At 42.7% G+C, this 26,952-nt stretch overlaps 1 long non-coding RNA gene across 4 annotated transcripts in view; it reads right to left on the bottom strand.

Moving 5' to 3' along the window:
• LOC110570348 overlaps positions 1 to 23,879 on the bottom strand; it is a 92,458-nt gene extending 68,579 nt beyond the window's left edge. For 2 of the 4 annotated variants that reach the window (XR_006539746.1, XR_006539748.1), the window contains exons 1-4: positions 23,737 to 23,879; positions 22,829 to 22,906; positions 19,019 to 19,110; positions 17,101 to 17,137 (exon numbers count right to left, since the gene is read on the bottom strand). This is a non-coding gene — a long non-coding RNA (uncharacterized LOC110570348). Of the gene's footprint in view, positions 1 to 825; positions 1,347 to 16,817; positions 16,962 to 17,100; positions 17,138 to 19,018; positions 19,111 to 22,828; positions 22,907 to 23,736 lie in introns of those variants that run through there. The other 2 variants (XR_002479717.1, XR_006539747.1) reach the window with 2 other exon arrangements.
• Between the last annotated feature and the right edge of the window lie 3,073 nt (positions 23,880 to 26,952).

The following is a 26,952-nucleotide window of genomic DNA, read 5'->3' as shown; positions in this document are numbered from 1 at the left end:
AGAATGTTGTGAGGATTCAATGAGTTAATGTTTGCCAAGTGCTTAGCATGGGGTAAGTGCTTTAAAAAATGTTAGTAGCGTGATGATGGGAGTGGTGGTTACTATGACCACCAGCAACTCCTTCTGAAACCCCTACAAAAGCAACAGGCCAAGAGCAACCAGACAGCACCCCTCTCACCCAGTGTCGGCCCTCTCAGAGCCGGAAAAGGACCACTTCTGTGGACAGGCAGAAAGTGTGCCCAGAAAGTGGCATGTTCTCATTAAATGTTCGAATAGAGAGATTTCGAAAAGATCAGGGCTGATACATTCACCCCAAGGGAAACTCAAACACGTGGCCTACTCACAGAGGGCAGTGGGATCCCCTTTGCAGCTGGGCCACCAGCAAGGGCTCTGTCTCTTACTTCCTCTCCTGAACTACCCTTCTGTGTTTGCTCATCTGCAAACTGGGTACCATAAAAATAGCACCTACTGCACGGGATTGTTTCAAGAATTCGATGCCATCCTGTACATGTAAAGGGACGAAGTCACTACCTCTGCACATACTTAATGCTCAATAACACTAGTTGTCGTCATAATGATTTGTTTTCAGAAGACATGAGTTTGATTCCCGTCCACTCCCTATCCATGAGATTTGGGGCAATTTTTAGTCTTCTCCCCAAGCTCTGGTCACCTCGCCTATAAAACAGGAGCAATATATGCTCATTGTCCTAAGATTGCTGTGAGGATTAAATCAGAGAACGTCTGGGCAAGTGTTCTGTGCCGCCCTCATCCTTAAATTACTTGCGTCTCTTACAGAGCCAGGCACAAAAATGCATGTTGAATAAATGAATATAAAACTCCATGGTATGATGGTTATTTAATGGGTTGATGAACATGTCAGTTACAACTGAAGAAGTCTCGAGTGGCTTCAGGAATTGTGGTCCATCGGGTGCCAGGGGTTCAGTCGAGATCACAGACCAGCAACCTTATTTTGTAATGCTTGTTGCTTCCGGTTGGCAGGATGATGAGCTGGTGCGGTCAAGTCAAACCCGGCTCGGCAACCCTGAGCCTCCACCCTGCCTCCCCAGCATCTTTCTGAATGAAGGTCACCTTTGTCCATCTAACACACTGAGGAGAAGATACACTGTGGCCACTTGATGACTGTGTTGTCTGCAGTCAGGGTCAATGTTACCACAAATAGCAAGCTGTTTTCTCTTCATCAGGGAGCACTTACAGTCTCCTCCCCCAGATGGGGTTCAGCTTTCTCCAGTAGTGCTTGAACTTTGTGCCTTGGTTCCTCTTCTTAACCAAACTCATCCCAAAGAGTTGTCCATTTTAGTGCCCGTAGGTCAATAGTGCCACCCACACTAAAAAAAAAAAAAAAAAAAAAAAAAAGCAAAGAAAAGAAAAGAAAAAGGAGGAGCAGAGAGAAACAAAAATTCAGGATAATTTTGATCCCATGGATTAGTCAGAATCCATTGATAGTGACTAGTCGTGTCTCAACTTGCCCCCTCAGGACTCTGGAATGAAGCAAATCCCCTTGTGGGCTCTACCAGAGCATGTTAATTCTAATAAGATGAAGTTGCTATTCCAGTAATTCATCTCAAGAAAACTTTCCTGGAAAGCTCTACTTTCCCCCATAAGAAAGCATCGCTTTATTAAGGTGCTTTAGATTAGGGGGAGTTTTCGACACGCGGGCACTCAGAAGGCAGCATTGACTTTCCAGACGGCCCTTGCTTGCCATGTGGGCTCACGAGACGGGGCTGAACAGGGACCAGATGGGTCTTTGGTCCTTCCCGGGCCTCTTCCCCCTCTTGAAAATGGAGGTGACAGACAGTACCTGCCCAGGGATTCTGCTAGGGTTGATAAGATCATGTGCGTAAAGTGCTTTGAACTTCTTAGAGCTATATCATTCTTTAAATGTCGTTTTATCATCCTGTATCACTTTTTTTTTTTAGAAGATTTTATTTATTTATTTGACAGAGAGAGTGAGTGAGCACAAGCAGGGGGAGCGGCAGAGGGAGGGGGAGAAGCAGGCTCCCCGCTGAGCAGGAAGCCCAACGCCGGCCTGATCCCAGGACCCTGCGATCTTGACCTGAGCTGAAGGCAGACGCTTAACTGACGGAGCCACCCAGGCGCCCCTATCCTATACCACTTTTAAATGTGTGCTTCTATAATCAAGGGACCATATTTGAGGGTCGCCTCTAGCCCTATTGATCAGTGTTTACCAGACGGCATTGGACTCTCAGCTCTTGCCCTCCACCGTTTTCTACGGCCTACTGACCAGCCTACAAAGAACTAGGACAAACAACAACAAAGAGTAAAGGACACGAACATCGTGCGGTACCTCCCGCATGCCGGGCGTCCCGCTAGGCGCTCTGTAGAAACGATCCCATTTAATGCTCTCAACAGCCCGCGAGAAAGGGATTGTCATCACCATACCCTGAAGAAATAGGCACCGGGAGGCGAAGTCATATACAGAACCAAAGTGACCCAGGTTTTCTGGGATACCTAAGGGCTGCGCTTGGTACAACTGTACCACTGTGCCCCAGAGAGCTCTAAGAGACTCCCAGGCCGCCTGGTCCGACGGGACAGCTGCTGGCAAGGCCCTGGTTAGTAAGTCAGAGTCAGAAGTAAGCACAGGTTTGTTTGTTATTACAAAAGATGACATTGCTAATCTGATTAAAATCTCATTTAAAGAGAAATTCTGAATGCATACTTGTCAACAGAGCTCAGTCCAGTGGCCTTGGTCACTAGTCTGCCAGCCACTCTTGGCCCAGTTCTGGCCTCCTCTCTAGTGACTGGCGATCAGCCCACGTCACCCGTCCCGGACTTTGTGCCCTGTGGACAGGCAGCGGAGAAGAGACGGGGGGAGACGGAAATTGTTCTGCACCGTGGCCTCTCTCACCTCCCACGTTACTTCCTTGGTTTTCCATGGACTTCCAATCTGTCTCTTCTCTATCTAACGCATCCTACAAACAAGGACCCTCATGGAAGCTCAGACAGATCTACATGTAAATCCACGACCCTTGTGTTTGGACGTGCTCCTTTCTGTGTTTCACTTTCTTCATCTGTAAAACGTTGGGGAAGAGGGCTGTGGGGAGGATTTAAGGAGAAAATATATCTTAGAAGTACTTTGCAGAGTGCCTGCACATGGAAATAGTAGCTATAGATAGTGATTTCTTTTTTCAGAAGCCTACAATGGTTATTATCCCTCAGAATAAAACTCCTCATTATGGCTTTTAGACTCCTCAACAGGTGGACCTGTTCCTCATATTTCCTTTATTCTTTTGTGCATCAACTATTTACTGAGCATCTACCACATGCTGGGCTACAGCAGATAAAACACCTGCCCTCATAGGACCTACACTAGAGTGGACAGGAATAGGACAAAGAATAGTAAACAAATAAAGGAGCAAAGATTTAAAAGAGGTGGAGACAGAGCCATTCAGGTATGTGGGGGAAGGGAGGGCCTGGAAAGGAGAATGGCATGAGCAAAGGCCCTGTGGCCTAAGTACTTGCCATGTCTGGAGCACAGCATGAAGCACTGTCCAGCTGGAGGAGTACAAGGGCACAGTGGGAGGACCCGAGGGCACGGCCGGGCTTGGGACTAGGGTAAGGAGAGTGAGGCATTCACCTCAGGTGCAAAAGTAAGGGGCACCAAAAAGCTCAGGAATCAAGATAAATTATATTTTAATGCAATATTTTTAAAAATCAAAATTCATGCAAAAATCCATGATAAGCAAACTATAAATATTTTTAATAAAGACAGAATCAGTATGAGGAATTCTCCCTTTTGCCTCAGGCTCTAATATGGCTTAGCCCAAGCACTGGTGCGACTGTTTCTGCCTTTCCTTAAATTTTGCACCGATTTAGGGGCGCCTGGGTGGCTCAGTCGTTAAGCGTCTGCCTTCGGCTCAGGTCAGGATCCCAGGGTCCTGGGATCGAGCCCCGCATCGGGCTCCCTGCTCCGCGGGAAGCCTGCTTCTCCCTCTCCCGCTCCCCCTGCTTGTGTTCCCTCTCTCACTTTGTCTCTCTCTGTCAAATAAATAAAATCTTTAAAAAAAAAAATTGTGCACCGATTTAGATTTTTAAAAATAGTGTATTACAACTTTATTCTTCTTGAGAGCAGAGCTCTTTGGCTCCGCCTTAAACTTGTGCCTAGAGCCAGTAATGCCTCATTTGCTCTACCTGGTCCCAGCCCTGTGTCCAAGAGGGGCAGAGACCAGGCAGTATATAGAGCCTTTTAGGCTACTGTATTTGTGAAATATGACCTCACATGGGCCTCAGCTGCTTCAGTCAGCTCACCTCTCTAGTCACGCTACCTGTATATTATCCATCCCCTGTGCTCCATTGCTGTAAAAGCTATGGCCCCTGCCCGCAGTCCTAAAACTCCCCGCCCCAGATCCAGAGGCTGCTTCGTCTGCAAGGCAGCTAGGTGGTAGAATTTAAAACAAAATGTGATTATTGGCACGGCACAGATATGTGAAGGAAGCCTAGACTTCCAGCATACTCATTCAACAGGAGCTGCTAAGCACGTCCTACATGCCAGGCACCAGCCAAATCAAGAGGCTCTGACCTCGAGCAAGACATCCATGGAGTCTGGGCTACTCGCCCCTCACAACCCCAGCAGTCCTTGCAGAAGAAAACGGCCCCCGGAGATCTATGGCCGCCTCAAGCTCACAGAGGCAGGCTAGCTCAGCACAGGCAGCCGTGGGTGGGAACCTGGCCGCACTGCCTAGAAGCCGTGGGGTCTTGGGTGCTTCCTCATCTGTAAAGTGGAAATAACCACACCCACTCATGGGGCTCTTGTGGGGTGTGCGGTGTGCTCAAAAGGGGATATCTGGGAGGATTCTTTTTTTTTTTTTTTAAAGATTTTATTTATTTATTTGAGACAGAATGAGAGAGAGAGAGAGAGAGAGCACATGAGAGGGGGGAGGGTCAGAGGGAGAAGCAGACTCCCTGCCAAGCAGGGAGCCTGATGCGGGACTCGATCCAGGGACTCCAGGATCATGACCTGAGCCGAAGGCAGTCGCTTAACCAACTGAGCCACCCAGGCGCCCTATCTGGGAGGATTCTTAAGGCAGCACTGAAGAGCGTTCTCTTTCCAGCCTGACCTACGGTGCTGCCTCTCTCTATCACCAAGTGTAACTAAGAGTTGGTGAGCGAATGCCAGGCTTCTCCAGCGGCGCCCAGCTCCTGCGGGGAGGCAGACAGCAGCAGATGTAAGGAAGCCCTGCCGGCCAGGGCGATCCGAGGGTTGAGATGCTGCCAGCTTCACTCTCGGGCTTTGCGAATAAACTGTCACATCTCAGCTCTCACCAGCTCATGGCTGTGACAGACGGGTTCCTGCATGTGCAACACCCTCTCCCCAGCCACCCCCAAGTTTAACACTTCCAGCTGAAAAATCTCATCCTGTGCGGAAGAGCAGCTTTCGAGAAGATGGAAGACTCTGTGAGCGCCGGGTCTTCTCGGCAGGGGAGGGAGGAAAGCTGGTGCCCCTGGTGCCCACATCTGTAACTGGTTGTCTGCAGAATCACAGCATTTGCAGCCAGATTCCCCTTTGTAAGCAGAGAGGACTTAAGGATCTCTGACCTGAGTGATTCAGACTGGCATGATCCAGTCCCCATCACAGAGCCCAAGCCACCTGCACGTTTTAATGATATTCAGCTTTCGGTGTTTCCATCTCAGAATTTCAGACCAGTGAGAGGCCAGAGCCCCTGTCTGGGGTAGGTTTGGGGCAAGCCAGAAACAAGGACACAGGGAGTAGTGGGAGTTTAGAACTGGAGGTACTGCAAAGGACAGCCAGCCCAGGCACTTTCAAACGTTTCTTCGAGCAGGGGAGACCTCTTTAGCTCAAACATAATCATATGTATAAACTCCATATGTATTTCTTTTAAAGAAGGAAAAGATGCTCTTCTGTGTTTCTGGACAGCAATGTTATTGAAAATTTGGACAGAAGTCTTCATTCCATGGGACAGCCCTGCGTGTAGTAGGGTATTTAAATCCCTGGTCCCCATCTCTAAATATAAATGGTTTCCCCCCCCCCGCCAAATGACTGAAGCTAAAAAGCTCCCACACATTTCCAAATGCCCTCCGCAGGTACCGCTCCCATTTAAGAACTCATCTAATCGTGGGTACACAATTGGGTTTGCAGGGCAGGAGCGGCTACTGATCCTGAGATGTTGCCTCCAACCCTGGGCTAGGCAGAGCACCCTCTGAAATCCACACCCAGCCTCTGTCAACACCTGACATTGCTACATTTTCTCTGTGCCACCAGGAGTAAGCCATTTAGCCTCTCTGGGCCTCAATGTCTTCTTCTGCAAAATGGGAATGACCATAATGGGCTCTTGTGGGGATCAAATGAGGCATTTTACACAAGCTTACTTTGTAAACTCTCAAGCCCTCTGCTGATGCACGGCATCGCTCCTCATACTACCCTGGGTATGTAAAAGACACTGTAATCCTACTCTTTTGAAAAGACTTACCATGGAAACCAAATAATAAAAGCAAAAAGCTCAATCGTAAGGCTTCCACTGAAACCTGCTTCTATTCATGTCCCTCGTACACACAGCCCCATGAAGACGATGGTTGTACTCCGCTCCCACCGAGACACCTACTTTCTCTTTTGTAAGCTGGCAAGACAATCGACCAGCCTCGGCCTGCCGCAAAGGCTCAGCCAGCAAGGCTCAAAAGCCCACAACTTAGAGAAAACTGCTTAGCCAACCTCAAGTGCTTTCTTTATTACCCCAACTGGTGTGCAGGACTTGAAAATACATCAGGAAACAAGATAGGAACAGATGCTTGCCCCAACTTTACACCTGTAGCCAGGTGGTGATGTCTCCCTGTTGTTCTCAGAGTTTTGATAGATTGGAACCTAGTTCATGAAAAAAGGTTGACATTTTCATTGAAAAGGGAATCGAAATGACATCACATCATTGAGGCCTTTTCTCACCCCCCCAACGCCACCCCCATATTATTTGAAAGGTACGCTTTGAAAGAGAAGATTGTACAAATACATTTTTCAGGATGAACTGAACAAAGGAATCCATTCCGACTTCATCCCAAATTGGAGTCCAACCTTTTTGACTTCCAGATCTTATTAGGTGACATAGTTTAGGTTTATTTATATCTCTTTTCCTCTATTCCTCATTCTTGTGTTCAGGGTCTGCCTTGTAAGGAGTGTCCTTCAAACGTTCCCAAGTAAGTGCCAGAAGGAGCTGCTTTAGTAGGCTTAGGACCAGCTTTGCAAAATAAAATCTCACAATATCACCATGCACTCCTTCAGCCCCACTCCACCCTCGGCAACAGTTCCATCTAGCTTTGGCTAAATACAGCTTCTGGGTTCAAAGAGAAAATGCACAGAATGATTTCACTGGCTTCCTCAACATATCCAGGAGAGTCCACACGGGTAAATCCAACGTGAATAAGAAGCACATGATTCAGTTCCTATGTAAACATACCTGGACTTAAGAGAAACAGAAAAGGTGCCTGGCTTGAAACATTCTACTCCCTCCACTTCAGAAAGACACAGTGTGAATCAGTAAAGCAGATCAAAGACACAAGCTCGGGATCATCAGACCCATATGAGAAAAATATCAAAAGCAAACAAAAATCGAGGTGAAACTTGCATCTTTGCTCACGGGGGGCAGCGGGTGGGGGCTCAAAGAAGCTAACTAAATACGCAGCTGAATTTCTGAAGGTCACCTGTGGCTTCCTTACTCCCCCAAGGCAGCAGAGGTCTGACCATTTTACCTCCTGACCTGGGGCAGCAGCTCTGTGGCGGTGTCTGTCCCCACTGATGTATTCCAGCTCATTGCCAAGGAAAAATGAAACAGGCCCAGGAGCAAAATGCCAACATGGCAGCAGAAGAAAGGAGCCCTGTTAAAGGTCTCTACTACTCCATTACATTTGCTGCTTTTTTAACACTCAATCTTCTAGAACCAGATGCTACGCTAATAAAGGCCTGTTGAATAAGCAATTCAGTAAAGGTACAAATGCAAGTCTTCTAATGGGAAATGCTGATTAACACATAATGAGCAGTCCACCCTTCAAACAAAAGGGCCAGGGCTCTGAGCAGCAATATGGCTTGTGGTTCAGCACAAGACTCCAGAGTCACACAGACCAGCTTGGCCACTCGCTTAGTGTGACACAGGACAAATTAGTCTGTCTAATTCCCATATGTGGTATCTGTCTAATGGGATTAATAACTATGACAATCTCATGATTTGGGGGTGCCGTAAAGAGACAATCCAGATAAACACTTAGCACATTTCCTGGCACAAAGTTCTTACAACTGGTAGTTGTTATGATTGTTACCAGAGACTTAAAAACGTGCCATATGAAGGGCAGGTGACATACTTTTTCTAAACCATTTCACTCCCCACTACGCATGACCTGCAGCTATACTCACCAGCTAGAGAGCTTAATTGTAATTTTAAGTATCTGCTCCCCCTTCTTACGTACTATGAAGTCTGACAGAGTTGGAGTTCCTCCGGGTAGCTCACCAGTCCCCTGCCTACATCTGGACCAGAACATTGCGTGGATATGCAGAGCATGACCTGGAATTCTCATCCGTATAGAGACAGCCTCACTCAAGCCAGCACAGCCTACCCCAAGAGCTTGCCCGTCTCTAAGAGAAATTCTTGGTCTCAGGTAGCAGATCTAGGGATTTTCCACGAGCTCCAAGGAGGAGCTTCCTGATGATTAACCTTGCAGTGCGCTCATATTTACACAGCAGGCATGCACAATACCCAAATATAAAGGCAGCTTTGGGCATTCAGGGTGACACCAATTAAGTGGGTGGTAGCAGCCATATCCCAGAGCACTGAAAATGCCCTCCATGGGCTAAGGGAGGTAGTCAAGTCTGGAGAGAAGCACTTGTCTACTCTGCCCACTGATGTAAGAAACCAGGTCCCAGCCCAGGTGGCACCAACAGAGGTGGTCACAAAACAAGACGCCCTGTCTCCCTCACCTTCCTCCATCTCCCGCATACCTGATCTGTTAGCTCTAACAAGATTGTTGTGGGTTTGCCACATTATCCAGCTTTTTAGTGAATTTTTATTTGTGAGGCTGAGTTGGTAAGGTTATTTTCCTGCTCAGAATGAAGAAATAGGAAATTCCCACTCACAATCAAGGCTCACTGGCCTGTTGTAAGACAGGAGATCCTGTACATCCATTGGCTCCTCCATCAGCTAGTCAATCCATCAGTCAGTCCAAGCAGGAGAGTGACTGAAAGAGTGCCAATAAGATGGGAAGCTAATACGGGTCACTGCTTCCTCCCCTACACCAAACTCTGGGATACCACAGGAGCAGGAAGGAATTTGGTGAGGCCCCAAACCTGACATCACAACTGTGAGACCCACTTGGGAGCACAGAGTGTGGTTGGGTCGCTGTGTGGAGGAGAAATGGCACCTACATTAAAGGAGAGCCAGTGCCATGGATGAGCCTGGGCGGGAAGGAACACTTTCAGTTTCTGCCCTTTTCCCCAATATTGTCCTGGGAAGATCAGTATCTGCCCCATTACCCAAATGGAATAGAAACAGAGCAATGCCAGCCCAGCCCAGTGCCCACTAGAATCGAAGGGTAACGTCAGAGCAGCCCAAGGTAAGAGGTCCCTGGGGAGCAAGGTCACCCGGTTAGGAAAAAGGTACAAATAGAAAAGGGCTCTTGAAGTATTTCCAAGGGAATGTGGTTCACAGGGGAAAATAACGAGCCATTAAATAAGAACAACAGCTCATTGAACAGCCTACACGAGAGGAAGCAGATTTAATGAACACAGAAAAAGAGTCTGAAAGAAGCAGAGTAAATATCCTCAGAGATAAGGGAGGATATTGAAATTACGAAGGAGCAGGCAGTTATAAATTTTAAAAATGAGAAAGTAGAGTTAATGGGTGTGTCAGCCTGGCTTCTCCAGAAAAAAACAGAACCAATAGGGGGGAGAGAGAGAGAGAGGATTTACTTTAAAGAATTGGCTCAGTGACTGTTGGGGCCAGCAGATCTGAAATCTCCTGGAAAGGCCAGCAGTCTAGAAACTCAGGCAAGAGTTAAAATGAATCCTGAGTTCAAAATCCAAAAGGCAGGCTGGCAGCCTAGAAACTCAGACAGAATTTCTTTGTTACATCTTGAAGCAGAGTTCCTTCTTCTCTGGGGATCCTCAGTTTGTGTTCTAAAGGCCGTTGCCTGATTCACATTGTTGAGGGTCATCTCCTTTACTTAGTCAACTGTTTGTAGACATTAAGCACATCTACAGAATACCTTCACGGCAACATCTAGACTGGTGTTTGTCCAAACCACTGAGCACTATAGCCTAGTCAAGTTGACACATAATTAACCAGCACACTGGGGATGAAAGTATTTTAGTTAAAATAAAGAGCTCAATAAATGGGTTGGAGAGCAGCCAAGAAACAAATTACTAAGCCAGAAGATTAAGTCCAGGGCGTTCCAAGTAGACCTCAGAAAGGATAAAAAGATGGAAAATGATGTTGAAATTTTAAGAAGATATGGAGTGTAGAAGTAGAATAACCAATACTCACATGGTAGGAATCCCTAAAAAGGAGAGAAAAAAATAGAGGGGAAGGAGTGTTTGAAGAAATTATTACTAAAAATTTTCCAAAATTGAAATAAACTCGTAACACTTTGGATAGAAATTGCTCCTGCAGTGCCAAATGGGTTAAATAAGAAAAAAAGCTCATAAACGGACATGAAACTTAGGGACATCAGAGTCTAAGAGAAAACTCCAATAGCTTCTGAAGTAAAAATGGATTATAGACAAAGTAAGAAGAATCAGATTCACAAAAAATTCCTCATCAATAACCCTAGAAGAAGACATTGAAACAGTATTTTCAAAGTGCTAAAGACAAAGAACTTTGGATCTAGAATTTTATATCCTCAAATTGTCATTTAAGGATGAAATGAAGATATTTTCAGTAATACAGGACTTAAAGTTTAACCACACATAGACCCTCTTTGAAAATAGTCCCAGAAGGAACACTGCGACAAAAAAAAAAAAAAAAAGAAAGAAAGAAAAGAAAAAAGTAAATCCAGGAAGATGCCATGAGATATTGGAAGTAAGGATGAATACATAACTCAGTAAAGTTGTCTAAGTGAAAAAAAATTTTGAAAAGAAGAAAAACAAAAATATATTCAAAACAATCCAGAATTAAATCCAGATGATGTCAAAATGGCATTGTGGATTAATAAAAGCAATTGCCAAAAGGAGCCAGGAGTGTATAAAGATAAGTATCTCATTCAAGGCAAAAAATATTGATACAATTAGCTTATGAAATTATAGGAAAAATGGACATAAGCATGATTTTGATAAGCTAGGGGGTAACCATAAGAAGAACATAAATAAAATTAATGGCTTTAAGTCAGCACAAGAAAAATAATGGAAGCAAGAAAAAAATAAGAATAAAATAGCATAAATAGAAAACACAAAATAAATTAGCAGAAATAAGTCCTAATATAGCAGTAACTGTACAGATGTACATGAGTTGAACTCACCAATCAGTTTTGGATTTCTTAAATTTAGTATTATGCAATTTGCAGGGAACACTTTTAAAAAATCATAAAGAAATAAAAAAGATAATCAAGAAAATCTGAACCAAAACTAAGCCAGCATAATTAATAATCATAATATAGAATTTAATGGGAAAAAGGGGACATTATACTTTGGTAAAATGCTCAAGAAGAATAGAAGATAAAATGAATGTGAATATATGTGCACTTAACCAATGTGATCTCACAACATAAAAGAACAAGTCCAAAAAGAATGCAATAAAACAACAGCTTTGGTTGGAAATTCAATAATCTTTTTCAGAAACTGATAAGGCAAATAGACCAAAAAAAAAAAAAAAAGTAGAAAAATATCAAAGGTTTAATAATATAATTGGTAAGCTCAAGGTTTGATCTACAGAATTCTACCTGAAACACAGAAAACAGTCTTTTCAAATAATCATGAAATATTCTCCAAAATCTGCTACCTGCAGTTTCACAAAGGAAGCCTCAATAAATTTCCAAAATCCACACACACTGTGTTTTCTGAATACTATGAACAACTGTATGTCAGCAGATTAAATATCTTATAAGAAATGGACAAATTTCTTGAAACATACAAATTATCTAAACTGATTCATGAAGAAATAGAAAATCTCAACACATAACAAGAAAAAAAGATTGAATTAGTAATCAAAAACCTTCCAGCAGAGAAAAGTCCTGGACCAGATAGCTTACTGGCAAATTCAACCAAACTTAAAGAAGAATTAACACCAATCTTTCTCAAATGCTTCCAAAAGACTAAAGAGGAAGAACACTTCCAAACTCATTTTATGAAGGCAGCATTATCCTAATACCAAAGCCAGAAAAAAAACACTACAAGAAGAGAAAATTACAGACCAATAATCTCTTATGAATGTAGATGCAAAAATCTTCAACAGAATACCAGCAAACTGAATTCAACAGCATATTAAAAGGATTGTGTACAAAAAAAAAAAAAAAGATTGTGTACAATGATCAAGTAGGATTCATCCCAAAAATGGAAGAGTGGCTCAACATATGAAAATCAGTCAATATAATATACCACATTAATAGAATGAAGAAATAAATTCACATGATCACCTCAATTGATACAGAAAAGGTATTTGACAAAATTCAACACCTTTGATAAAAACACACAAAAAATTAAGGATAGAAGAGCAATTCATCAACATGTGAAAGGCCACATAGAAAATCCCACAGCTAACACCATACTCAGTGGTGAAAGACTGAAATCTTTCCCCTAAGATCAGGGACAAGATAAGGATGCCTATTTTTGCCACTTCTATTCAACATAGTACTAAGCCAGAGCAATAAAGCAGTAAAAAGAAATAAAAGGCATCCAAATTGGAAAGGAAGAAGTGAAATCATCTCTATTTGCAGATGACATGATCTGATATACAGAAAATTCTAAAGAATCCATGTAAAGAATGATTAGAGCTAAAAAAAAAAATCAACAATGTAATAGCATATATAATGAAGAGCAAAAAATCACTTGTATTTCTATATTCTAGCAATGAACAATCTGAAGGAAAACAATCCCACTTACAAATCAAAAAGAATAAAATACATAGGGATGAATTTAACCAAGGAGACACAAGACTTGTACACTGAAAACTGCCAAACATTATTGAAGAAATTAAATAAGACCTAAATAAATGGAAACATCCTATGGTCATTGGTTTGGAAAATTTAATACTGTTAAATGACAATATCCAAAGTGATCTATAGATTCAATACCATCATTATCAAAATCCCAACAGCAATTTTTACAGAAATGGAAAATGTCATCCTAAAATTCATATGAAATTTCAAAGGACTCCAAGTAGCTAAAACTATCTTGAAAAAGAACAAAGTTGAAAGACCCACACTTCCCAATTTCAAAACTTACTACAAAATAACAGTTCAGTACTAGTGTAAGGAGAGATATGTAAGCCAATGGAGTAGAATTGAGAGCCCAGAAATAAACCCTTACATCTATGGTCAATTGATTTCTCACAACAGGGTCAAGACCATTTAATGGGGGAAAGAATAGGCTCTTCAACAAATAGTGCTGGGAAAATTGAATATCCACATGCAAAAGAATGAAATTGGACCCTTACCTTACCACTATATACAAAATTAACTAAAAATGGATAAACATAAGAGCTAAAACTATAAAACTCTTAGAAGAAAACATAGGGATAAATCTTCATGACCTTGGATTTGGCCATGATTTCTTTAAATATCACAGTAGGGGCTCCTGGCTGGCTCAGTCAGTGGAGCATGTAACTTTTGATCTGGGGCTTGTAAGTTCAAGCCCCATGTTGGGTGTAGAGATTACTCAAAAAAAAAAAAAAAAATACAAAATCTTTTAAAAATATGACACAAAAAGCACAGGTAACAAAAGAAAAAATAAATTGGACTTCATCAAAATTAAAAATGTGTGCCTCAAAGAACACTATTAACAGAGTGAGAAAAAACTTTACAGAATGGGAGAAAGTGTTTGCAAGCCATTTATGTAATAAGGATGTAATATCCAGACTATATAAAGAATTCCTATAACTCAACAACTAACAGACAACCAACCCAATATAAAAAATGGGCAAAGATCCTGAATAGATATTTCTCCAGAGAAGATATACAAATGGTCAATAAGCACATGAGAAGATGCTCAATATCATTAGTCACTAGGTAAATGCAAATCATAACCACAATGAGATACTGCTTCATATCTAATAGGATGGCTTTAGTTGAATAAATAAATAAATAAATAACAAGTGTTGACAAGAATGCAGAGGAATTGGAAACCTCTTAGATTGCTGTTGGGAATGTAAAATTCTGCAGACACTGTGGAAAATGGTTTGGAAATTCCTTTAGAAATTTAAATATAGAATTACCATGTGACCCAGTAATGCCACTTGTAGGTATATACAAAAAAAAAAGAAAAAAAAAGAAAACAAAGACACAGATACTTGCACACCAGTGTTCATAGCAGCATCATTCACAACAGCCAAAAGGTGGAAACAACCCAAGTATCCATCAACAGATGAATGGATAAACAAAATGTGATTATACATACAATGGAATAGTATTCAGCCTTAAAGAGATATAAAGTTCTGACACATGCTGCAAGATGAATGAACCTTGAAAACATGATGCTAAGTGAAATAAGCCAGACAAAAAAGGACAAATATTGTGTGATCTCACTTACATGCAATATCTAGAACAGGCAGATACATAAAGACAGAAAATAGATTAGCAGTTACCAGAGGCTGAGAGAAAGGAGGAATGGGAGAGTTATTTCTTAGTGGGTACAGAGTTTCTGTTTGGGGTGATGAAAAAGTTTTGCAAATAGATAGTGGTGATGGTTGTAGAACATGTGATTGGAATTAATGAATTGTACACTTAAAATAGCAAATTTTATATTACAGATATTTTAACATACATACACACATGACCAGACATATGAGAAGAAAACTTGTCAGGGACCCAAGAGGAAAACAATAGAAACTGGCCTAAAGGAAATCCTCATAATGAAGTTATCAAGCACTGACTTTAGAATAACTATAGTTAATATGTTTTCAGAATTAAAGAAAAAAAAAAAGATGGAGAATATTGGCCAAGAGCTAAAAACTTAGAAACTACATTTTTTTTTAAATCAGAGAATTCTAGAAGTGAAAAATGTAATACCTGAAATTATAAAATTATCTCAAAAGAGAACTTGTTGACTAGATAATATCAGAAGAAAGTGTCCAGACTGAAGCAAGGAAAGACAAAAGGAAGGAAAATACAGAAGAAAGTATGAAGTATAGATGTATAGGAAAAGAGTATAAGAAAATGGCCTAATGTGTGTGGAATCCCAGGAAAGACAGGAATAGCTAAGAATTCTCCAAAAGTTATAAAAAGACATCAAGCCACACACTCAAGAAGGCTACAAACACCAGAAACACACACACACACACACACACACACAAATTATATCTTTGCTGCATAATATTCCATTGTGTATATATATACCACATCTTCTTTATCCATTCATCTGTTGATGGACATTAAAAGGAATGAAATCTTGCCATTTGCAACGATGTGGATGGAACTGGAGGGTATTATGCTCAGCAAAATAAGTCAATCAGAGAGAGACATGTATCAGATGACCTCACTGATATGAGGAATTCTTAATCTCAGGAAACAAACTGAGGGTTGCTGGAGTGGTGGGGGGTGGGAGGGATGAGATGGCTGGGTGATGGACGTTGGGGAGGGTATGTGCTATGGTGAGCGCTGTGAATTGTGTAAGACTGATGAATCACAGACCTGTACCCCTGAAACAAATAATACATTATATGTTAAAAAAAAAAGAAGAAGAAGATAGCAGGAGGGGAAGAATGAAGGGGGGGAAATCGGAGGGGGAGACGAACCATGAGAGACTATGGACTCTGAAAAACAAACTGAGGGTTCTAGGGGGGAGGGGGGTGGGGGGATGGGTTAACCTGGTGATGGGTATTAAGGAGGGCACATTCTGCATGGAGCACTGGGTGTTATACGCAAACAGTGAATCATGGAACACTACTTCAAAAACTAATGATGTAATGTATGGTGATTAACATAACATAATAATAAAAAAAATTATATCTTTGCATATAGTGAAGCTACCTAAAAACCAAAGACATAATCAGAAGAAAAAAATAGATTACTGACACCTTACTTCTCAGAGGAAGTAACAGAATCCAGAAGACAATGGAATCCTTTAAAGTATTGAAAGAAAATAATTGCCAATCTAGAATTCTATACTCAGAAAAAAAAAATCGCTCAAAAGTAAAGCTTAAGTAAAGATATTTTCAAACAAAAACTGAGACTATCAGCAGTACATCAGTGCTAATGAGAACACCAAATGCTTTTCTTTACACAAAAGAAAAATGATTCTGGACAAAAACTCAGAAGTGCAGGAAAGAATGAAGAACAATGCAAATGGCAAATCTAAATAAACACAATTAATATAAGTCATAATAAACACAATTGTCTAAATAAACATTGACAATATCAAATGACAATGGTCTTATGGGGTTTTAAATACATATAAAATTAAAATAAATGACAAGAGGGGCTCCTGGGTGGCTCAGTTGGTTAAGCATCCGACTCTTGATTTTGGCTCAGGTCGTGATCTCTGGGTCATAAGATCAAGCCCCGCATCAGGCTCTGTGCTGGCCATGGGGTCTGCTTAAGATTCTCTCTCTCTCTCTCTCTCCCTCTGTCCCTCCCCTCCTCTAAGAAAATAAAATAAAATACATGACAACAATAGTAAATAAATTGAAGGTGGGGTTAAATGTTCTAAGGTTTATTGTGTCTGGAAAACAGTAACAGTATGAATGTATGTTAGATTTTAAATTGACAAAGATCCGTGTTACCTCTCAAGTAAGCACTAAACAATACTAAGAATGTATTAGTTTATACATAAACTATACTATAAACTAATAGAGGAAGAAAGGGAATGTTTAAAAATGTCAAGAAGAAGGCAAACAAGGAGAAAAAAAGAAACACAGTATAGGTAAAATATATTGAAAGCAAATAGAAAGATGATATTTCTTATTCCAAATATATCATACTTACATTAAATGCAAGCTGACTAAACACTCCAGTTGAAAGACTGAGGAATCAAAACAAAACCCAATTATTTCTTTGACTGTTGCTTACAAAAGACTCATTTTAAATACATAGAAATAGACGTGCTGAAAGTAATAGGATGAAAAAGATATACCATGCAAACACTAACCCTGAGAAAGCTGATATGGCTGTACTAATATTAGACAATATAGACTTCAAAGGCATGAAGCACTTCTAGAAATAGAGACATTTCATAAGTAAAAAAGCTTCTATCTACTAGGAAGACAGCCATCCTAAATATCTAATCACTTAACATCATAGTATCAAAATATACAAAGCAAAAGGAGCTTTACAGGAGATTTTAACACAATTCTCCAAGCAGATATAAAAATCAATAAAGATATAAAAAATATGAACCATGTAATTAATAAACTTGACCTGAGACACATTAAACACTGTACCAAACGACTGCAGAAATATATAATATATATTGAAATATATATATATATATATATCAAATATTCTTTTGAAATATGCATGAAAAACTTACCAACATAGAGGCTATCTTAGTCCATATAGCAAGCTTCAGTACGTTTCAAAGGACTGAAATCTTATGGTGTACGTTCTTTAATCAGTAACAGAAAGGTAACCAGAAAATGTCTAAATGCTTGGAAATCAAGCAACACATGCATAATTCAAACACTATTTATTCTTCAAAAATGCATGCATACAACAAATTAGAGTGGGTGTCAGGGGGCAGGGAGCAGGGGATGAGAAAAGTAAGAGAAGAAAATAAAACATAACAAAGAGAGTGGCCTTGCACACTGATTTTAGTAAATCATGACCCAAGAAGTATATTGAATTTAACTCTGTATACTTGAGGCCAAAAATAAATTACATAAGTAAACAGTAAAGCAGTAACATTTAGAAATTAGAACATTTGAATTCTAGTATGTGCCAAATTTACTGATAAATTAATGTCTTTGGGCCTCATGTTTGATGTAAAAGATAAATACTAATATTAATTAATAAGCAGCCCTTGTACTTCATTAATTCAACATGCATCCATTGAGCACCTATGTGCCAGAAATTGTGCCAGGTGGTAGGGATACAAAGTCACATGAGACACAGTCCCAACTCTCAAGGCACTTACTCCTCAAGGGAGCTGATGTCATACGAATTAGGTAGAGAAAATATTGTAAGGATAACCACAGAGCAAAATTGCTCAGAAACCACACGTTACACACAAAGTACTACGTATCTGATCATTGATTTTGACTTGGCTGAGGAGCTCTCATCTTGAGCTTGCTCTTTAACATTCAAGCTCCTTGAGGGCGGAAACAAAGGATTATTCAATTCTATAATCCCAGTGTTTTGCAGTCAGAGTTTATTATGTTTTTGTTGAATGAATGGATGTAAAATGGATGCCAGTTTCAGCCAGTGTTCCTAGTTCTATATTTCTACCTCAACAACCTAGGTACAGAGAGCATGTGGAGCTTATATGGAGCATGTGATTGGAAGCAGAATCCACAAGAATGTGATCATGATTAGGTACTGAACTCTCAATGATGTCCAAGCCCACACATGGTCATAACTCCAGGACTGAACTTGCTGAGGATGTTACATGCAGAGTACTGGAGAATTCCATTATCTGTATGTCAGCTGTGAATCAAACCTATACTGTGCTAAGAAAGAACTACCCAGGGCACCTGGGTGGATCAGTCGGTTAAGCGTCTGACTCTTGATTTCGGCTCAGGTCATGATCTCAGGGTGGTAAGATCAAGCCCCACCTTGGGCTGTGCGTTCAGCCGGGAGTCTGCTTCCCCTCTCCTTTCCCCTCTGCCCCTCCCCCTGCTCATACACTCCCTCTCTCTCTCTCAAATAAGTAAATAAATCTTAAAAAAAAAAAAAAAGAACTACCCACCATAAAGTCCTGGATGACAATCAGCTCTCCCACACATGCACAGGAATGCTCATCTATAAAATGGACAGGATGATAACCTTCCAGAAAGTTTCCTGGAAGAATGATATGAGATGTAAAAGGCCTGGCAATTAGAGGTGCTCAATAAATAGTGTTAAATGAATAAAGAAATAGTGGGCATTCTGCAAGTATGATTGCTCCTTCTCCCTCTTTTCCATCCCTCCACCTTCCCAACAGAAGCAGGTTAACCATGAAATAGAGAAGTATTTTAAGGACTTCCATGCACAACTCTGGGGGTATTTTTTTTTTTAAGATTTTATTTATTTGTCAGAGAGAGAGAGAGAGAGCACAAGAGTACAAGCAGGGGTGCAGCAGGCAGAGGGAGAAGCAGCCTCCTCACTGAGCAAGGAGCCCAATATGGGACTCGATCCCAGGACCCTGGGATCCTGACCTGAGCCAAAGGCAGACGCTTAACCAACTGAGCCACCCGGGTGCCCTAACTCTGGGGATATTGAATTGCAGAAAAGCATCACCACAGTTGTAGCATGTAAAGGCCAACACAGAACAGCCAAAGAAAAAGCAACTGCTGCAGGCAAAGGGTAGGACTGAGCCATGGAGCAAATGAGAGAAAACTCTAGCAACATCAGTTACAAATCAAAGAGCAGTCTTAATGCACATACAGTGTGGTCAGCTCCGAAGCCCCTGCATACGGACAGGCTCATCTCCTTAGTCAACAGATAACAACATGACCACATGCGCCAAGCCACACACCCCATATACAATCTCCACTGCACCCAATATTGCTTTTCTTCTTGTGGTGAATTAGATAGCCCCAACCTCCATGCAGTTTTTAAAGATCAGTGTCTTCAGACAGTCAAGTAATCTCCAAAGTACTTTGCATTTATAAAATGCATCAAAATGCATTTATCCATAGCCTGTGATGCACTAGAAATTTTGCTGGATGCTGTACAAATTAGTTTCATATTCTTGGGCTCAGGCTTTGAGGAATCTGGCTTCCGCAGTCATCCCTCTCTAAATATTGCCCTCTGATGGCTTGCTGACCCCCAAATCCAGCAGCCTTTTCTCAGACCTCATTGGCTTCAACTTTACTACAGCTCCTGGCCTCTCTCTCTTTCCCCTTCATTCCCATGGCACAAAACTGTCCTGTGTCTCCCCTCTCCCTCACCACCTGTTCCTTCTGTTTCCATTGGTTTCTATTCCTCCTGAGTCCTAAAAGGAGATACTCCTGAGGGTTTTGCTCTCTGCCCTTTTATTTTTGGTCTACAGAGTGGAGACCTTCCTGGATGATCTCTTATACCCAGAGCTTCAGCATTTCTACTGCTGTGTGCTTGCTTCCAAACTAGCTTCCACCTGCTCTGCAGCTACCCGACACGTGAAATCTTCAGGGGTAAGGTGAAGCTCATTTTGTCTCACAAACCAGCTCTTCCTCCTGACTTTCGTGTTGTGGGCACTTGAACCAGTGACATGCTGGTAAACTGACTCTGTGGGGGAAAGGGACTTGTAGCATTTGTTGATTTCCATAGAGTTCCCATATTCCCACCATGGCCAATTTCAAGCTATCAACATGAACTCAATGAATAGAGTGGGGAAGAGACCAGTACAAGACAGTTCCAACAAACCACTGAACCATCCTCCAAAGATCTCACTCAAAACCTTAAAGCCACCTTTTCCCTCTCCCACATCTTCACTAAGACACCCTATCTGCTGCAAAGCACCACTGAGCCTCTTTTAACATGGATGATGCCATCCAGTGTCTCCTGTCCATTTTCCCCACTGTCACCCACCTGACACTGTCATTGCTACCTGTCCTGCCCACTGTCTATCAGTCTCCTAATTATTCTCCCCACCTCTAGGCTCTTTCATTACCATTACATGACTGAAAGGTTAATCTTCCTAAAGTGCATTTCCCATTGTGTTACCCCAAACCTTCAGTAGTTCTCCTACTGTCTACCATATAAAACATAATTTGGCCTTTGGTGCCTAATTCAACATGCACTGCCTATATCAGCCTTCTGTTAAGATTAAGTTAAGATTCTGATAAATGAAGATTAGGTTGGCTGCAATCCAGCCTGAAGACCCCAAATAGTAGTGGCTTTAAGAAGACAGAAGTTTATCCCCCGTCTCGTGTGAAAGCCCAGATATAAATAAATAGGCCGGGGGTTTAAGGAGACTGTGCTCCACGAGGTCCTCAAGCACCCATGTGCTTCCAGCTCACCATCCCACCAAGTTTGATAGATGATCCCCATGCTCACCTTTCAAGATGGCAGCCATCACCTCAAGTTCCAGACAGCAGAATAGCAGAAAGAAGAAAGGACAAGGAGCACAAGCTGGCTGACATGCCAGGAAGTTTCCAGAAAACGCCACAGGACATTTTCACTTAGCCTTTGTTGCTAGAACCTAGTTATAGGGTCATACCTAGCTACAAGGAATGCTGGGCAGCTGTGGGGATTTGGGGAAAAGGGAGACTAGATTTTGGGGAACAACAATCTGTCTCTGCAAAAAGACTTCAGTGTTCCTTTGAAAGCTTATTTCCTATTTCCTTATGTCTTCTGCCTAAACATAAGAACAACCAGAGCTTTATATAAATCTGACTATGTGCTAGGCACTGTTATAAGTGCTTTACATATATATCACCCACTTAATCCTAACTGCAGTCCAATGAGGCAAGTACCATTATTATCCCCATTTTATAGATGGGAAAGCTAAGAACCAGAGCAATTAAGAAGTCCAGAAATTCCCAAAACTGCTTGGGAATCAGTACACCTGAGAAGCTTACTAAAATGTAGAATCACATGGTCTGGGCTAAGATGAAATTGCTAAGAAAAAAAAAAATTAAGGAGTGAGAAGAAAACCAAAAATGGAACTCTGAGAAAGAGCAGCGACATTTATGGGACAGGTTTAGGAAGCAATTGACCTCAAGACGTACTGTGAGAGATGCCAGGGAAGCCAAGGCTGGATGCTGTCTTAGAGGTTCAAGGGAAGATTTTCAAACATGAAGTCATGTCAGCCAGGTCAGGAAAGGTGTTGGGAAGGATTTGCTGAGATTGGCAATTAGGAGGTCAATGACCCTGGTGAGATGAGTTTTAATGGCAGGCTGGGGGAAGAAAGCATGTCTCTATTCGCAAATAGTATGTAAGACCCTCCAAGGAAGCGCTCTCTCTCTCTCTCTCTCTCTCTCTCTCTCTCTCTCATTGCATGTGTTGTGCCTAAGACCAGACCTATATGAAAACAGTGCTCATTTTGCTGACTTTGCCATTACCGAGGAGCGTGAGGGTGATACCATTCCCAATACTGCTGTCATGAAGTCAAGAATAAGATGGTGTGTATGGGAGCTGAGCTTTAGAAACGTGGAAGCAGGAGGCTCAGTCCTCCCTTTCCATTAGGTAGGACAGGTTTCATAGAGAAGGAGAAGGCAGGCATACAAGAGCATCTTCTACTGGCAGAGAGATAACCACGGACGATGACCCCGTCTGCTCAGACACAGAAGGAGACCGCAGTTCTCAGATAACAAACGCAGGTGCTCCCCTTTTCGGGAGAGGCAGTGGCCAAAAACTGAGGTGATGGTTCATGGTCACGGAGCCCACCCTGAAACACCATCCATCCATCTGCCTCCAGTCCTTCTAGTCCGGCTCCTACAGCCGATCGTTCTTGGTAGTCACCAATACCATCCTACATCTTGGAGAGGAAACACGCATTTTCTCAGGGCTTGTCAGTAGTTGAGGGAGGTCTGTGAAAGCTGACTTGCTCCCACAGCTCCGGGAGCATCTAGACTTCAAAAGAGGAACTACTTACACTGTCATCACCACAGTGGTCACTTCTACAGGATTTCTTTTTCCAAGACGGCATTGGAGGGACCGGCGGGGCTCACGCCTAAGAAGAGAGGAGGGCGTTGCAAAGACACTGACTCATGCCGCCCTCCCCCATGCCCTCCACGGCCGCCCCTCAAGGCACTTCCTCCTCCTCTGAAGCCAAAGGTCAGCTCTCATGCCCATGCCAAGGTTTTTTAAACACACACACACACACAAACACACACACACTTGGCTTCCAAGAGGGTAAATTTTTTTAGCATGAAAATGAATAAGGAAAGGCGCTCTCAAAAAAAATAAATTTAAAAATAAATAATCCTTGCTCCCTGCTCGGCAGGGAGTCTGCTTCTCCCTCTGACCCTCCTCCCTCTCATGCTCTCTGTCTCTCATTCTCTCTGTCTCAAATAAATAAATAAATAAATAATCTTTAAAAAAAATAAAATAAAATAAAATAAATAAATAAATAATCCTTCTCCCAAACTACTTAATAATTCCAAGATGATAAAATTTTCCTATTGCAAACGTGTAAAGAATAAAATAAAAGGAATGAATGCCCCACTGTATTAGCGCAGGTCTCTTAAAAAAATGATCCTAATTTCTTCCAGAAGGCTCTGTGGGGTAAATTGCAAAGTTGCCCCTTAATATAGAAGAATTCCAGCAGTAATATATTAGCTTCTCTTCCCTTGTCTCTAGCACGAGTGTGAACACAGCAACATTTTACAGTTGGCGTCCTATAGACCACTGCTCACAACTGCTGTATTCCAAAAGGGCCACAATCATGCATTGTGCTTTTGAAATGCCTGTTGCTAAGAGCCAACGTCAACCCCGGGACGACCCCTCTCAGCAGACCCAGTCAACTCCCACCGGAGGCCACCACAAAGAGCTTCTACTTACCACCAAATACCCCTGCTTCTGGTAAGAGATAAGCAGCCTACTGAACGCCGGACGGAAGCAAGTGACCCAGGCCTCCTGAGCGGGGCTATTGAAGAAACTTTCAATCACGATGTCTCTATCTTCATTAACTTCTGCCTCCCATCCCTCACTTGTCCCAATTTAGGAATCTATGCAGCCCTTTTATATACCAGGAGGACGTCATTGCCAAGAAGAATGTGAGGTGGGTTGGGCAGCGGTTATTACAGTATGATTCCTAGTTTACTGATAGACTGGCCCTTGGAGGTGAATGACACAGCTTCTGAGTGACGGTGTGGGCACCAAAGCCCACAGCTTCCGTATCTCACCACTACCTGACCTTACTTCCGGCCCCATTGCACAAGAAGCCAACCCAATGCTGAAAACAGGGGCTGGCCTGGTTACAACAGGTGTCAGGTGCTTTCTCGTCCTGCCAGGCATGCCTACCATGGCCTGGAAGGTTCCTGACACGCACACACTGTGTTTTTATCCATGGCTCCTTGTACCTTTCACAAACCGACATCTAACTGCACGGCCACCTGTTTCCACGCCTCCTGCTTTCTCCCCCACACCAGTGATAAACTGCTTCCGATTAGTTTTAACAATTTTCTCTGGAGATTTCCCCCAAAACCTCCTCAGCCAAACAACCAGGGAAAGGGATGGGCCTGGCGCCCGCCCTACCCAGTGCTATTCCCACCACCCCGGAGAGGGCTCCTGGGGCTCGGGTGACGTCCCTCAGGAAACTTACAGAAACTGGTGAAAGTTATAGTTCAATCATGTGAGAGAAGTAATATTTGGGGTTCCATCCCTGTGCTTCCCTTTTCTGCATTTCTCTGTAAATGACCTTCTTCCTAGTGGACTGGGGAGAGCTAGGGGGGAGGTATATTAGGGTGTGAAAGTGAGAACGCCAAGGGAAAAAAAAGGATTAAGGTTCCAACTACTAACATCCATAATATGATTATCAAATCCCTGGAAAGGCTTAGTCAAGACTGAGTGGGGTTTTCTACATCCCTTTATCCACCCTTCTTTAACATTTCAAAAGGCAGGCCTGGCAAACAGCCCTGGGAGTGTCATCTGAGGGAGGTGTCCTCCAGGAAAGAGGGCAGGTGGCCTGAAGAATGGAGAGAAGACCAGGAGAGGCAGAAATTAGGGGTTGGAGGCGGTGTTCCCCACACCCCCAAAGGTCCACATCTCTCAAATGGGACAAGGCTTTACATGCATCGGGTTAGGTATGGAGAGTCCAAAAGCATCAGGCTGAGCAGTACACCCTGGGGACCTTCCAGAGCAGCCCACCATTGCCAACCAGGAGCGGGAGCAAGGGTGCTGAGGTGGGGCAGGGGGAAGCAAGTAGATGGAGAGCTGGAGGCAGCATCCCAGATCTCCAGGCCCGTGTAGCCCACATCAGAGACCTGGATGTCCCCTGTGCCTCGGTGAGGAGAAGCAGAGGCGGTGAGAGGCAGCTGGGTTGGCCCAGACTGAATGGGAATGAAGCTGTCACAGTGGGGAGGCGTGAGACATGAGCAGATGTCCATTATCATGACGCAGAAACGTTGCATCATTGGCTACAATCCCATTTGGGTGTTTACCTTCAACCTAAGCAGAATCCAACCTCTTCTCTGCGTCTCCACCCATGCCACTCTAGTTCAAGCCACTCTGGTTTCTCACCCATTTCCACCTGCATCCCCTTCCTACTGGCCATCCTGCCGGCATGCTTGAGCCCCAGCAATCTATTCTCCACCCAGGAGTCAGGGTGATTCCTTTAAAAATACGACTAAGGCCATATCACTCCTGTGGTCAAACCCTCCAATGACTTCCCATTCGATCTGGAGTACCACCTAAAATCCTTACCATGGCCAACAGAGTGCTGCTACCTGATCCGGCCTCAGCCTCGGTCTCCCTCACAAACTTCGTTTCCTATCTGCTCACCCACTCCACTCCAGTCCAGGGCCTCCTGGCTGATCCTCAAACGCATCAAACATGCCTGGGTGGCTCAGTCCGTTAAGCGTCTGCCTTCGGCTCAGGTCATGATCCCGGAGTCCGGGGATGGAGTCCCACATCAGGCTCCCTGCTCAGCAGGGAGTCTGCTTCTCCTTCTGTCTTTCACCCTGCTCGTGCTCTCTCTTGCCTGTGCTGTCTCTCCCTCAAGTAAATAAATAAAATCTTAAAAAAAAAAAAAAATGCTCCCAACCCAAGCTCTTTGCACTTGCTTTTCCCTCTGCCTGGAATGTTCTCTCAAACATCCCTATGGCTTGCACCCTCATTTTATTCAGGTCCCTTCTGTCATCTCCTGTCACCTGTTTAAGCATTTATCACCATCACCCTCTTTTAGATTTATATCATCTTTAATAGCAGTAAAATATGCAAGATATAAAATTGACCATCTTCACCATTTTTATGTATGTGAGTCAGTGGTGTTAAGTACATTCACGTGGTTGTGCAACCATCACCACCACCATCTCCAGAACTGAAACTCCGTCTCCATGAAACACCTCCCCAATCCCCTTCCCCCTGCCCTGACAACTACCGTTCTACTTCCCGTCCCTAAGAATTTATGTGTACCTTTTGTAAGGGACTCTGGGTGCCTCATATGATTGGAATCATAGAGTATTTGTCTTTTTGTGGCTAGCTTCTTTCACTTAGCATAATGGTCTCAAGGTTCATTCATGTTGTAACATGTGTCAGAATTTGCTTCCTTTTTAAGACTGAATAATATTCCATCATGTGTTTATACCACCTTTTGTCTATCCATTCATCCATCAGTAGACATCTGAGTTGCGTTCATCTTTTGGCTATTGTGAATAATGCTGCTATGAACATGGGTGTACAAAGATATATATCATATTTCATGTTTATTCACTCACTGTTTGTCACATAGGTTTTGTGAGAGCACCAGTACAGTGCCTGGTATGTAATATTCAATGAACTCAATGCACTTTTGTTGAATGACTAAAAATGGCACAATCAGGGTATGAACCTCGGTCTGTTCCATCTGCAGGGCTCAGGCTTTTAACCATGATTCTAATCTACTTCCAGCATCAGGGTATGTTGATTAATCTGTTGGGGGGCTGCGACCAATGGATACACTGAGGCATGTTTTGGCAGTCCCCATTAAAGCACTGGCCCAGGGAAGGCATGTCCTGGACCTGGCTTAGCTACCCTGTTTCTGGTGTCATGAATTTACCAACTGTAGAAAGGCTGGTC

The sequence above is a fragment of the Neomonachus schauinslandi genome, chromosome 3 (genome assembly GCF_002201575.2).
Source record: "Neomonachus schauinslandi chromosome 3, ASM220157v2, whole genome shotgun sequence".
NCBI classification, from domain to species: Eukaryota; Metazoa; Chordata; class Mammalia; order Carnivora; family Phocidae; genus Neomonachus; species Neomonachus schauinslandi.
Note: the sequence above shows the minus strand (reverse complement) of the source record. Positions and strands in the feature narration are given on the sequence as shown.